Here is a 14,474-nt window from a genome sequence, read left to right as displayed (position 1 = left end):
TCCCTAGATGCTGTTCCAGATTGTCCCCGAAATCCAAGGCAGGATTGTCCTAACCTCACTCTCCATGAAGACCAGGCTGGCAGGGTCCTCTGCCTCTCTTGGCCCTCCTGCAAGACTGTTAACCCACGTGCTTCCTGCAGTCAGAGGCAAATCCTTGCCTGGAGATTTGCAGGTTTCCCTGAAAGAGAGTCGAGCTGCTCCCCCGCCTGTCTGTCTGTCTTTGTCACTCTGCACAGATGTTGCCTGGTGCACCCCCGCCTCCAGGGGACTGTCCCCTTCTCCTCCGTGGTTCTGCTGCCAGCGGAAAAACCCGGCTTGGGTGTACTTTTCATGTGATGGGCCAGGCCCTCTCGGGGAATGCTTCCTCTTTTTTCTGGGTCAGCATTTCAGATTCCTTTAGCAAATGTACCACATCTGATCTGCACTCCCTGCCGCGTTGGGTCACCTCCCCCGGAGTTTCGGCCAGGGTTGCCACAAGAGTGATAGTAGCTCCCCAGAAAAGAAATAGGGAGTAAAAGTCAGAGGAATGCAATTAAATTACAGACCATCTATTCTCTAATCCAGGGGTTGCAAGAGGGGGAAGAGAAAAGCTGAAGTGGCCGACGATTCACCTACCACACAATCCTAGCAGGATTTGTCTGTAGGCAAATTGCATCTCATATTCATTGTCACTGCCTCGCTGAAATCTTAATCCAAGCACAGCAGCGAGGGAAAGATTCAGAAGGAACAACAAGGGATTTTACCAGGGTTTCTAACCTTCCTTCGCCTCCCTTAGGAGCCTCTGGCTTTAGCTGCGTCTTATGTCGCCCAGAATCCTTGGCATGGCCTTAATCTTTGATGCGTTAGTGCATCAGCACTGACCCTAAAACTGATTAGCCACCATTTTCCTGCTGTTCCCAGCTCCAGCCTGATCTTCCTGTGATCCCATGTGAGGCAGGAGAGAGGAGTGTCCTAAAGTCACAGGAAGCTGAGGCTCCGTGCTCTTGTCCCTAGAGTACCCCGGAGGCCTGCATCAAGTTGGGTCCCTGGGATGAGACTCACCTTGCAGTCAACAGCCTCCTCTCACACAAAATGCCAACAGATGGTGCAGGGTGGCAAATTGTGTATCTTATTTCGACTGAATTTTGAAATAACGTGCTATTTCGAGACATCCCTTAACCCTCGTGGAACAAGGGTTTCTGGAATGCCAAAAATATTTCGAAATAACAGGAGGCTTGTTAAGACGCGGGATAGTTATTTTGGGTTACCTCCAATATCCCGAAATAGCCGTGCAGTGTAGATGCACCCTAGGTACCCTCATTCCATCTGTATCTCTCAGGAGACAGACAAGGACTTCGGCCTTCAGTTCGTGTCGTGCACAAGATGACTGGTACATTAAAAAAAAAAAACATGATTCCACAAAGGGCGAGGGCCCTGATTTTCCAATGACATTAGGGTTCTGGGTTGAACGATGCCAGCCCTGACTGAGGGCGTTCACCCTTCCGTTGTCATCCAGATCCACACCGGGGGGGTCCAGTCAGAGTCAAACAACAGCACTGACCAGCATCGCTTCTATCTATCCGCACGTGTCCTTTCTTCCCGGATGGGCCCAGGCTGCCCATATCTTTGTCACCTCTGGGCTGGACCACTGTGCTCTCCGCCTAGGGCCGCACTGCAAATCCTTGAGGAACTCGGTGTTGAATGTGGAGACTCGCCTGTGAAGAGGAGGATCTGGCCGGGGGCAGATGTCACCCCTGCTTTTGGATCTGCAAGGTAGCTGCTGATTGGCTCCAAGTGCAGCTTAAAGTGGCGGTGTTGCCCTGTAAAGCCCTATGTGGCCTGAAACCAAACTACCTGAGAGCCCACCTCCCCCATCACTCCAGCGAGCAGCGTGAGGTCAGCAGAAGTGCTCGTGTGAGACCTCCCGGAGAGAGGGGGCTGACGGCAGGTGCACTGCATTGATTTCCCCTGCCTTGGGACCTGCCTTGGGACCTGGTGTTGGGCAGGGGTTGAGCGTGTTTGGGGTTGGTCTACCCTGGCACTGGAGAGCTTCAGCCAGGACTGTGCACGGGGCAGCCTGCCCGTCCTGCTACCTGCTTTGCTGCAGTGATGCTGCTAGTTGTTGTGAATTGGTGCTTGCGCCGATATGGAAATCCCCCCTCCGGCTCCAGTGTAGACGTACTTCGGTGGCCAGCCAAGGGGTCAGGAAAGTCTGAGCTGCAGTGTTTCCCTGGTTGACTGGCTGCGTGGTGTGGAGGGGAGCGGGGGCTGCTGCTGTTCTGGTTTTACTTTCCTGGGTTGTATTTTGAGTCAGCAGGGGGGTGTCTGCAGCCTGGGAGAGCCCCAGAAGCAAGTAGGTCCAGCGCTGACAAACAAAGCGCCCAGGATCCGAGCCTGGGGCCAAGCCGTGGCCCTACATCCTCCAACCCAGCAGAGCTGGCCTCAGGCACAAGCAAGCCAAGCCCGGGCTCCTTGGCAGCAGACACAGTGACTCACAGGCTATTTCCCCTTGCAGAGTTCAGGCTCCTGCAGGCCGGGAGGAAGGGCAGGGTCCAAGCAGATGAAAGTAGAGGTGGGGGGCGGGGTGGGAACAGGCTAAGCGGCGCTGCTCCTTTGGTGGGGCCGCCCACCATGGAAGGCAGGACCATGGGGCTTTCGTCTGTTTCTTTCTGCAGCTCTGTCCCCCTCTCCCCACACCAGTCAAGGGCAATTTTGTGGGGATGTTTGCAGCCCCAGGCTCCCTCCCCAATAGCTGGAGATCATCTCTGAGGCTAGACCGCTGCCCCTCTGCCTCCCACAGCAGGAAGGACTTTGCCCGGATGGCTCCCGGAAAGTCTGGCGATGGCAGTGCTAAAAGCCCAGCTGGGTGCATTAGCAGGCTGAGCAAACTCTGCTCACGAGGCTCAGGATCGGGCCCAGGGTCTCTGTCTGCTCCTCCCACAGACACGTTCCTCCCTGCTGTCATGGAACACCCTCCCTGCCCCGGGCCAGGAAGTCAAGCGCCCTGTCTCCTTCCAGTCCAAGCGCTGCTGGCGGCACTGGGATCACCGGGGGGGGGGGCAGGACCGCAGGATTCCGGGCTTGAGCCCCACCCACCCAGAATGGGGTAACCCAATGCCAGCTTTGCGATGGAGGGACCTGGCACCCTTTGAACATAAGATGGATCTGGGGGGCCCTGAAGGAAGGGGGGGTCCAGTGGCACAGTGGATAGGGTACATGCACCCCTTCAACACAGAATGGAGCCAGCACCCCTAGAAGGTAGAGCTGGCCTGTCTTGTGCATGTGTAATGCCGACAGGCGGGACCAAACCTGGGATCTCTGGAGCGTAGTGCGTGAGCCCCTACAGCTTGAGCTAAAAGCCTCAGCTAAGGGCCGTAGGGCAAGCTCATTCTCTCTGTCTAAGGGGTCTAAGTGCCACGGGGTGGGATAGTGAGCCACGCTGCGTGGGTGGGTTCCACACGTTCTTGTCGCTGTCACCTTCCCCTGAGTCGAAGTCCTCCTGTGGTCGATTGGAAGCCCTGTGAGGCATGGGCTGTTTGCATGGAGGCCACCGCGCTGACCTGGGCTGCTGGGAGCTACCGCGGTGCAAAGGGTAAATAAAGAATCAGAACAGCCAAATCCCACCAGCTAGATCATCAATCAGCATTTCAGATCTTTGATTAAAAAAATAAGATCCCCCCCCACACACACACACCCCTGCCTACAGTCAGAGCCCTCCCCGGAGGAATCACCAGGCGGAGGGACAGGGGGGTTTTCCGTACATGAGAGAGGAGGGGGTGGTGTTTGTGAGAAGGGACAGGGAGATCGGCAGACCCCAGGCCAGACCTGCGGGCAGCATGCAGCCCATCGGGGGTCTATGAGTGACCCCTGAGACATTGCCCACGCGCAGAGGGGCCAGATTCTGCTGGTTTCTGTCCGCGTCGTGTTTGTCCTACAGGCCCGTGAAGCCAGGGCCCATGATGGGACGTGCGGGCTGTTTGCACACAACACGGACCGTGAGAGCCGTGCGCGTCCTCTGCAGCCAGTCCCAGCGCTGCTACGATCAACTGGCACCCCCCGCAAATCCTAGGTACGCCAACGCACTGAGCTAAACCAGCCCGTCCCGGGAGACCAACTCGGTTACAACAATCTTGTGGCCACTGAGATGAAGGAGGCCCCTCGTGCAGCCCACTCAGTTGTCCCTTGCTGCTCCAGGCCAGGAAAGCTCTGGTGGGCAGGGGCGGGTGGGGGAGTCTCTGGAGACAGCTTCTTCTCCCTCACAGCAGCTGAAAAGAAAACATGCCTGAGCCAGTCCCTTTCTGACTTTGAAAGGAGCCAACTGCTCAGAGCTACAAACACCCAGGAACCGGTTAAATCCAGGCCATTCTTGGCCCCAATGGGGCACCCGGCAAGGAGAATCTCTGTGCTACAAGTTCTTCCTTCTGTGACATGTCCAGAATGATTTCTCCCATCCCTTGGAAGGGCAGAGGGATAAGAACCAAGCAACTCCCTCATCAGTAGCAATCACACACGTCACCTGCGCGGCAGCCAGGACTTTCCTTGTGGAAAGAAAGCCGGGAAGTGGAGAAGGGATCCCCAGAAGGTGTAAATTCAAGCATGGACTCATCCAGAAACCTTTGGCATTGGATGAACAGTAGAAGTGCGTTCAACCTGTTGGCTTAACATAGGGGAGTCCTGGAGCCAGGAGATAGATGGTCTCTCTCAGTTAAGAGCATCACCCAAAGGAGGCAGGGTGAGCAAGCCCTGAAATCCAGCTGGGGTTGGTGAAAGGTGAGTCAGACACCAGCCCTTCCTTGTCCCAAGAGATTCGGGCTCCAGAGGCAAAAGGACTCACAGTGAAAAATTAGGAACAGGGCAGAAAGGCACAGCTTCTCTGTCATAGATTTGTAGAATCCTAGGGTGTGTCTAGACTACATGGCTCCGTCAATGGAGCCTTGTAAACTAGTTTACCCGACATAGTCATTGAAGCGGGGATGAAAATAAAAATGGCCGCCGCGCTGTGCAGACAATCAGCTGATCCGGCACGGTGTGGCAGTCTAGACGCAGATCGGTTGACAAGGGAAGCCTTTGTCGACCACTCCCTTATGCCTTGAGAAACGAGGTTTACAGGAGCGGTCGACAAAGGCTTCCCTTGTCGACCAATCTGCATCTAGACTGCCGCGCTGTGCCGGATCAGCTGATTGTCGACACAGTGCGGCGGCCATTTTTATTTTAATGTCAATGGAGCCATGTAGTCTAGACACACCCCTAGGGCTGGAAGAGACCTCAGGAGTCATCAAATCCAACCCCCTGTTCAAATCAGGACCAGTCCCAACTCAATCAACCCAGCCAGGGCTTTGTCAAGCTGGGACTTAAACATCTCTAGGGATGGAGATTTCACCCCCTCCCTAGGGAACCCATTCCAGTGCTTCCCCACCCTCCTAGGGGAAGATTTTCCTAATATCCAACTTAGACCTCCCCCTCTGCAACTTGAGACCATTGCTCCTCCTTCCATCCCCAGCCCAGAAGGCTGAATTGCTCACAGGTGTTGTCTCTAGAGGTGAGTTGTGCGGTGCCCAGGGGAGGCAGGGAGCCCGAGCCGTGCCAGGAGCCGAAACTTTATTCGATGAAAGACGTTTCCACCCGTTCCAGTTTTCTGCTCCCCTCCCAATCAATGCGTGGAAACAGCTTGTATTTGTACCCTTCCCCCTCTATTCATCCCCTTTCTTCCCGCGCTGACCTGAGTCACAGCAGCAGCTACTGCCCGGTACCAAAGCCCGTGTGTCAGAACTAGCGCAGCTGCGGAACGATATCCCTAAAAGACAAAGGGCAGCGCCGGGGATCGGTGACACCAAAGGGCGCGGGTCAGGAAGAGAGAACGTTTTAATAAAATAAAAACGATTTTATTAGACGTGTTCCTTAAAGCCCCAGCTCCTGGAGTCATGGGGAAACAGGAAGCTCTCAGCATATTGTGTGGCCAGAGCATGGCAACGTGCCACCCTCTTTGGTTCCCTACTCTGAGCCTCCAGTCCTTCTTCTCACCAGACCCATAAGGACCTAACAGCTGTAGCAGCGGCTCCCAGCAGCTACCTCCTGACCTGAGCATCCCTCTCTCGGCCTTGCCAGGGCCAGCATCCCCTGCCGGTGGGCTACAGATCCCGTCCCGCCCCCCCCCCAGTGCTTTCATCCTCCTCGAGTTCTGAGGGGAATGGGAGTTGGGGGTGTTGACTGTGAATGTGCAAGGGACAGAATTTCTTTCAGTGGGGAATGAGAATTGATTTGGCCTGGGGAGGGATAATTGACGTTGGAGAAGGAGGGTGCTAGGAAAGGGGGGGTGAGAAGAGCAGGCAGTGACAGCAGTGGCCACAGGGGTGACACGAGCTCGCAAATCCCAGGGTGTCTGGGAAGCCAGGAGGGGAGGCAGCTCACCAGATGGTCTCACTCCGGAGGGGACTTAGTGCCAGGGAAAAGCCAGGGATGGAGCCAGCCCAGGGGTCCGGCGCCGGGTGTCAGAGCTAGAGATCCCACACCGTGCAGCCAGCCCCTCTCTGGCCCACTCTGTGGGGAGCGGGACAAAATCCAGCCCTCTCTCGGGACCCGGGCCTCCTTCCCTCCCCTGCCGGTGACGTGTCTCTGCCCCGTGGCCCAGAGGGCAAGCCGAGGTCGCATGAGACGGAAAGCGTCTTGTCCAAGGTGGTCCCTATGTTGTACCCCCAGGAACACCCCATGCCCATTCTCAATCGCCCCCTCCGCCCCCCGGGCGCTGATCGCCACCGCTCAGGCAGCTCCTGCTCTGAAATAAAGAGGTGCAAGGAATCCCTGGTTCCTGGGGCCCTGCAGTACCCCGCCGGAACAGACAGGCGTGTGGAGGGCTCATCCCACTCCCATTTCTTCTGCCACCCCCTCCCACCGCCCGAGGATCCCGGGCCCCAGCCTTGCCCACAGCCAGGGCTCCCCTTTCCCCAGCCTCTGGCATTAGCCATCTGGTCTAGTTTGCAGCCTCTTTCTTTCTAAGTCCCGGACAGCTTAGGAACAGCAACTGTCCCAGCCTTGACCCCAGGGGATACCCGTCAAGGCGGCCTCCCCAGCCTCTCTCACAAGTGCTCTCTGTTCTCTGGGGGCTGCTGCAACCCCCCCTCTCAGCCCACCCCCCTTGTCCCTGCTGCTCCACACAGAGCCCGGGGCTGGAGGGCAGGGAGGGGGCTGCCTTGCAAAGCATTATCTCTGTGTGCAAAGCCATCCCCTCCCCGGGAAGCCAAGGGGACCACACCCTTACCATCGCCCTCCTTGCGGGTTCTGGAGGGAGGGGGGCAGGAGAATTGCAGAAGCAGGAGGCTATGTGGGGGCAGGGAGGGGGCAGAAATAGCACGCTCGCTCTGGCCACCTTACATTGCGCAGCCTCTCCCGGATCCAGCCCCAGCACAGGGCTGAGGACCCAGCCCAGCCTCAGTCCAGGGGCAGCTGCTATTGGCTTTGTTGTGAGCTGCGCCCGCATACCCCAGCCCGTGGGGCCTCGGGGCACGAGCCATGGAACAGCCTCAGCGCCAGAGAGGGGCCTGAGCCTCGCCATTCCCGGCCGGAGCTGGACTCGGGATGGAAATAACCATTAGCATCGTTAACCGGTTAAACGAATACAATTAGACCGGTTAACTCGTTAACTGTGGGCAGGAGGGAGGGCGGCAGCTGGGGCCTGCTTCCCACCCACCCTCCCGGGACGGGATCCTGCCTGATGGCCCAGCGCGGCTGAGTCCGGGGCTGGGGTCCCACCTGGCCACCGAGGCTGCTGCAACTGAGGCCAGGTCCTGCTGGCCCACCCACCCAGGCCTCTCCACTCTGGCAAGAGCTGGGATCCTGCCTGGTTACCTGGGACACTCCGGTGCAGCCAGGGCTAGGCCGGGGTCCCACCAGCCTGGGCCGCTCCAGCACTCCCGAGGCCCAGGCCCTGCTTGGCTGCCCAGGCCGCTCCAGTATGGCGAGGGCTGGGGGGCTGGGCGCAGTGCAGGCATGGTCCTGCCTGCTGCCCCCCCACTGCCAGCAGGACTCAGCCAGGCCTGCTCCAGACTGGGGTAGTTGGCTTTCCAGCTGGTTACCCGGCAAGCATCCCGCTAAGCCTAATTCTTCCCAGGCAGCCGTTCAACTGTGAACCGCTTACGCCCCTAAGCTGGACTGGGAGCCTCCCAAAACAGGAGAGGTTTGGATCTGGGGTTGGCTTGGTCCACTGAAGTTCTGAGCCAGGGTTCCAGGCTGAACCCCCACTTCGCTCTGAGACAGGGAGAGGGGAGAAGGGATCTGGATCCAGAGCTAGATTCATCCCCTCTCTAATTATCAGGAGGGGCCAGACGTGTGTGGCGCACCGCGTGGCAGGAGAAACTGACAGAGAGCCCTGTGCGTGGCCAGAGACACCGGCACCCCTCCAACGGAAATTTACACCCACCATAAAACCTCAACTGGCTGCAGTGTTCTTCCTTCCTTCCTCCAGCCTATGCCCTGAGGGGTACTGTGACACAGCTGGCTTGTCCCACCCCAGACCTGGGTGCATTTCACTGGTGGGGAGAAAGACGCCTCGGCTTCCCTCACCCACCTGTCAGAGCCAGCCTGGGGACAGGCAAGCAAGGCTGGGATACAAATACACTGAGCGCAGCTGCCGGAGGCCCAGGAGAGCAGCATTCTCAGGCGGTTTCTGCCGCCGTACCTGGTGGGGGCTGCGATGGCAGGAGACACGAGTGGGACCCAAAGTCCACTCGCTGCTGCCAGCCCCACCCAGGAACATTGGGGGCTGGCTGGCTCCTGCCTGGCTCTGCCCGGGCGCCCACGGAGAGCACCTCGCCAGCACGGTGGCCCCTTTGCCGCCCAGCAGACTCCCCCAGAAGCTGCTGTCTCTGACTTCGGAGAAGCGGCTTCCTCTCCCCTGACAGGGAATACTCACGGGCTGATCCAGCAGAGCCCCCTCTGCCAGCACCCATGGGAGGGTGTTGGTGGCCGACTCCCACCTCCAGATGTGCCCCAGGTGGCTGGGACGGGCCCCCTCTGCTTTGCCCATGGAGAGGAGAGCAGATTGAGAGAAACCTCCTGGAGTTTGCTAGGCTGGGTATTTCCATCCCTATGGTAGCCATGGTAACCCCCTTCATCTTCCCCGACCCCTGGGGTCGCTTTGCTGGAGTCTGGTCCAGGAGGGGGCAGCATCGCAGATAATGAACAGCCCCGAACATTAACTCCCCTGCCCCCCACCGTGACCCACGGAGCAGGGAGATGAGACACAGGCCACGCCGCCAGGGGTCCGGGACTCAGCCTCGCTGGCTCCCCTCCGTGCGTTAGGCAGCCATTGCTGCTGGCTCTGCCCAGGGCTTGGCTCTCCTCAGGGGGAGCAGTCGCACCTCGCTCCCCGCACTCCAAGGGCCGAGCAGAGGCTGCAGAATCAGGTCCCAGGGAAGCAGGGCGGGGGGGGGTAAATTTGCCCTCGCAGAGCTCTGGGTAGGACTCGCGCCTCCTCCCGAGTGGGACGCCCCGGGCTAGAGAGTTCGAACCAGGACCCCTTATCCGTAAGGCAGGGGCTGGGGGAGCAGAGCTTGCAGCTGCCTGCAGACGGGAACTCGTGCAGCCCCCACCGCCCTGCAGGGGAACTAGCCAAGCGACCAGAAGGGGCCCAGGGCTGCTTTCATGTGCCCGGGCAGACAGCAGGCGCTTCGAACCCTGCCCTCCCCCCCCGCACCGACCACAGCACACTAGCCCCACGCCCGGCTGCACCCAGCCGGCGCTCAACGGTGATTCCCAGAGCAGCACAGGCGCGTTGCAGCTGACAGCTTGGCCCTGCTCTGGGGCCCAAGCCACTCAGCACGGGACGGTGGTGCCCTGATCCCCGGGGGAGAGAGGCACTACAGCCGCGGCGGGGAACCTTTTTTGGGTCAGGGCCCACTGACCCACTGAAAAATCAGGCAGGGGCCACACAAAGCCACTCCCCCCGTTCCCCTCACACACCAGAGCCTAGAGGGGTCCAGGCTAGTCGACTTTTGTGTGTTCCAGTCCCTCAGTGGGACAGCCGGGGGGAAGGGGATGGAGCACCAGCACGGGCCCCCCAATGCTGGGGAGGGAGCCCTGAGCCTCGGGGGCCGCATGCAGGCAAGCCAGGGGCCGCATCCGGCCCCTGGGCCGTAGGTTCCCCCACCCTGCACTAAAGCCAGGCAGACAAGAATAGCAATGGGCCATCAGGGGCAGGGCCGGAGGTGGCATTGCAGTGACTGGGCCTTGGTGCTGGTGTCTTACTGGGGACTTGCCCTTCGCCGTCACCCGGCAGGGAAAGCGGCCTCTCTTGTGCCCTGGCCCTTGCTGCTGTGGGGAGCCGAGAGAGGGGATCTCACCGGGGCGCACACACCCTGCAGCCGGGCGCCTGCCTCAGCGTTCTGGGCTGCTTGGATGCAGGGGCTGAGTGCTGGCTCTTCCACCCCAGAGGCCCTCGTGCAGTAGCAAGGCAAGGGGGCTGGTGAGCGGGGCCGGGAGACTGGGGCGGGCCACGCCCATGGCTGGAAAAGGGTTAATGCTTCGGGCAAATTCCTCAGAGGCCTTTCGCATGTTTGCCTCCCTGTAACTGGAGCTCTGCAAAGAATGGTCCCCCACCCTCCCACAAGTGGCATTGCCCCAGCCTCCCTGACACCCCCTCCTCCTCTCCTCATCCCCCACAGCTATCCTTTCAACAACCCCCCCCCCGTCCTCCTTGCCCCCATCTGAGCGTGAGAAACCCTCTGAGCCCCCCTGGCTTGCCCCTCCCCTGAATATCCTGCCCAAAGGCAGAGAGATTAAAGCGGTTTGCAGCATGCCCGGCCTGCCTGCCTCCCACATCCTTCCCTGTGAATTCCTCTCCCTCCTTCATCTCACCAGGGGAGCCTGGCTGCAGTTATCAGCACAGCAGACCCAGGCTGCAGGAGACCTTCGCATTTTCCCCTCTGTTAAAAATAGCTTGAGATTTATTTTCTGGCAGCATGGAAAGCCCCCGGGGCGTAAGAGAGGAAGCAGACAGGCTTCTGCAAGCAGGGGAAGGTGGGGGGGCTGGGGGGGGGGGGAGAGCGAAAAGGGCAGGAAATAACCCCCCGGCAGCAGCAGCCCTGTGGAGGGGAAAATGCTCAAATGCAAACAGTATGTGGTTAATGTGGAAACTCCCAGGGCAGAGACAGAGTGGCCTTGTGTATCCTGCTGTCCAGCGAAACAGCCTCTTCCTGCACTGGGCCGGCTCCAAGACCCCGGAGCCGAGGCCCTGCCCAAGGCCGGCGACACAGGCAGCCTCCACCTGCAAGCGCTGGGAGGGCAGGACGCCTTGGAGCTCACAGCACCGGGCTTTGCTCACCAGCTGCCCCCTTCCTTTCCCTCACAGCCTCTGCCCCCCTCCTCCCCGGTCCACGGCGGGCGCCCTCCTGACTTTGCTCTCTCCCCTTCCCCCGTTTAGGTTAATGCTCTGGATACAAACACCCTTGGGTACTTTCCGGGGACAGGGAAGGGAGCATGTCCCGGGCTCTGTAATAATTAGCAGGTCGTAACGAGCAGCTTTTTAATAACTTCTGCAGGCCGAACTCCTTGCAGGCAGCAGGGATTCCTTGTCTCCTTCCATTCCCTGCCCCCTGTCCTGCCCCTGGTGTGGACCCCTTGTGTGCCACCCACCAATCCCCGCTGTGTTACAAGGACTCCCTGCAAGACTCCCCCGCTACACACACATCATGCCACCTAGTTCTGTGTGTCCCCCATTCCTTCACCCCAGGGTCCTCCATTGCCCTCCATGCTAGGGGGTGCGGTTCCCTCTCTACCATATGCCAGAAGCTCTGTCTAGATGCATTTCTCTCATTCTGTCCCACCATGGCAGGGGCGCCGTGTGTCCATTTCCTTCCCTTTATGCCAGGGGTGAGGAACCTCAGGTCTGAGAGGCAGATGTAGCCCCCAGTTTGCCTGGATCTGGCCCCTGAGGCTCAGGGCTCCCCCCCCCCCAGCATTGGGGAGCCCACACTGGTGCTCCAGCCCCCCTGCTGCCCCCCAGCAAGGCTGGAGCACACAAAATCCACTAGCCTGGGCTCCTCTAGGTTCTGGTGAGCGAGGAGAATGTGAGGAGGGTCTTTCTGCTTCTCGGGGGGGGCACGTCAGTGAGGGGGTTTTGTTGGTTTTTTTTTTTTTTTTTTTTTTGCTTCTTACTTGTGTGCGGCCCCCGACTGATTTTTCTGTGGGTCAACAGCCCCCGACCCAAAAAAGGTTCCCCGGCCCTGCTTTATGCTTTTATGTGTCCACCTTTCCCCCACAGAGCCCCTGGCATGGGAGGGAGGAGGGGGTAGAGTTACCAACTCTCACTGAAGCGATTCTGGGAGGTTTTTCTCCCCCAACATGAGGGAACCTCATTTCCCTAAAGTATCCTATTAAAGTCTCCAGGATAGTTTTTCAAAAGTCACTGGGGGAGTGTTGCCAATTCTGGGCGACTCCAGCCCAATCCTGGAGGGTTGGCAACCCTACAAGCTGCTCGTGGCCAGCATGGAACTGTTCTTTGATCTGTAAGGAACTCCAGAGGCCGTGGAAGCTGCCGGGCCTACTAGCCAGAGGCAAAGGGCTACGTGAGTCCCTTTTTTCTCTCCTTCCTCTTTTCCCATCCTCACCACAGGGTCCCGCCCACTGCTATTTAGAACATTCCCTCTACACTTTTGGAACTTGCAGGAGGTGACATCCAAACAGAAGTGCCAGGAAGCTCAGAACTGGGCCACCCCCAACACCGACGGTGCTGCGCACATAAGGCTTGGGACAAACGGGATGAAAAAGAGTAGCGTCGTGCTTCCTCCTTCTGCCCACAAGCCCAGCTCCTACCCACTCCTGGCACTGAAAGGCGATGCTACCCACAGCAAAGATGCAGCTCTCGATAGCACGATTCTCTGTCTTCTTTCTGGGGTGCTTTACTCACAGTGAAATACTTAGAACAATATTGAAATGGTCAGAGGTAGGCATCGCATCCTACACCCAACCACTGAGATGAAAGGGAGCATTTTTCCACACCTTTCAGAGCTGCCGTTTCAGGCTGGCTGCTGACTCAGGCGGTTGCCCCTGCACGGCTTTATATATCGGGTTGACATTTTGAAGGTTTGCTTTGTAATCCTTCACGTTAAAAGACTAATCAAATAAAAAAAGATTCTGGAGCACACGGTGGGAGCCCTATGAAACAGTCCCAATTTCCCAAGCAGCCACCAGTCACAGAACTGGGCAAAGATATGTTTTATTTGCATACAGGAGAGTGTTGTTGGTCCATGTTACGCACATGGGGAAACCGAGGCACAGCAAGGTGAAATGCTGTTGCCCAAGGCAGGGCTGGCCTGAGCCATCCAGGAGTGTGGCGCATGCGCGGCCCCGCCCCAGGGCACGCGGTGCCCCCGGACGCTAGGAGCCTGGCGCATGCGTAGCCATGCCCCCGGGCACCCGTCGCATGCGTGGCCCCGACCCTGCCTGGTCTATCAGTAGCCTGGTCAGCCCATTGCTTGGGCCAGCTCTGGCCCAAGGTCACAGTGACATAATGCCTCCACTGCAAATAGGACCCTGGTCTCAAGACACCTCCCTCCCCCAGAAACATACCTTAACCACTGTACCACACTGCCCCTTCCCCTCCCTCTCTTCGCCATTTCTTTTGGAGTCTAGTAGAGCTGCTGTTTTTTCTCCTGCTTTCACCCTTGGAGCTCCTCCACCAGGCCCTTCTGCCTAAGGACGCTGTAGCAGGATTTCACTCAGAGCCACTCCTTTAAATGGCCCAAAGGGCTGGTAATCAAGGAGACCCAACCCTTCTCCTCACCGCTGACCCTGCTACTGCTGCCCTCTCCTGTAGGTGTAAAGCGATTGGCCTGAGGGACAGCTCCCCCATCCAGCACCACATGTACGTGGCACTGGAGTTATTTGAGAGCCTTATTCATTTCTCCTGGTCTGGTCCCAATTTCTCCTTCCTGCTCCTGCCCCAGAGAATTTCTGGCCTTCGCCCCCATTCCCTCATGAAAAATGAGACGAATAACTCACCGGAGGGAGCTAACATTTACCTTTCCTGCCCATAAATCACTCCCCATCTCCTGCCTGGAGACCTCACTGCCTCTTTCCCTGGCCTTTCCTTCCCAAGTCCCCGGAATCCGAAAGGCTTGCCTGCAACCCAGGCCGAGAGCCGGTTATAGTACCCGGTCCCCATTCTAGCAGTGATTGGTGTACGCCCCTGCCATCAGCTTTCCACCAAATGGGCATTTACCTGCACTTGGAAGAGAGATTCCTTATTCATCATCCTCCCCCTACGCGCTCTCCTCTGGGCAGAGAATTTCACCCTCATTTACAGCCACTCCAGCGTTCCTAATCAGGGAGGGGGTTTCTCTGACTGTGTGGGACACGCAGCTCCCCCAACCTCCCCGCATGTCCTCCCTGAGTTTGTCTTTAAGGATCGTTTTTCCTCACCACGTTCCTCCTACCAGGCCAGGCAGCTCCTGCCAGGGATTCGCCTTGCCCGCTCACCGTCTGTACTATCGTCCATTGTGAGA

General features: G+C 58.5%; 1 long non-coding RNA gene across 1 annotated transcript in view; it reads right to left on the bottom strand.

The window, feature by feature from the left end:
* Positions 1 to 1,978: 1,978 nt before the first annotated feature.
* The window catches only part of LOC142818830 (uncharacterized), a 61,971-nt gene continuing 49,475 nt past the window's right edge, over positions 1,979 to 14,474 (bottom strand). Inside the window, exon 3 of the long non-coding RNA XR_012896480.1 lies at positions 1,979 to 4,244. This is a non-coding gene — a long non-coding RNA (uncharacterized LOC142818830). The remainder of the gene's footprint in view (positions 4,245 to 14,474) is intronic.

Source organism: Pelodiscus sinensis, chromosome 18 (genome assembly GCF_049634645.1).
Source record: "Pelodiscus sinensis isolate JC-2024 chromosome 18, ASM4963464v1, whole genome shotgun sequence".
In the NCBI taxonomy this organism is placed as follows: Eukaryota; Metazoa; Chordata; order Testudines; family Trionychidae; genus Pelodiscus; species Pelodiscus sinensis.
Note: the sequence above shows the minus strand (reverse complement) of the source record. Positions and strands in the feature narration are given on the sequence as shown.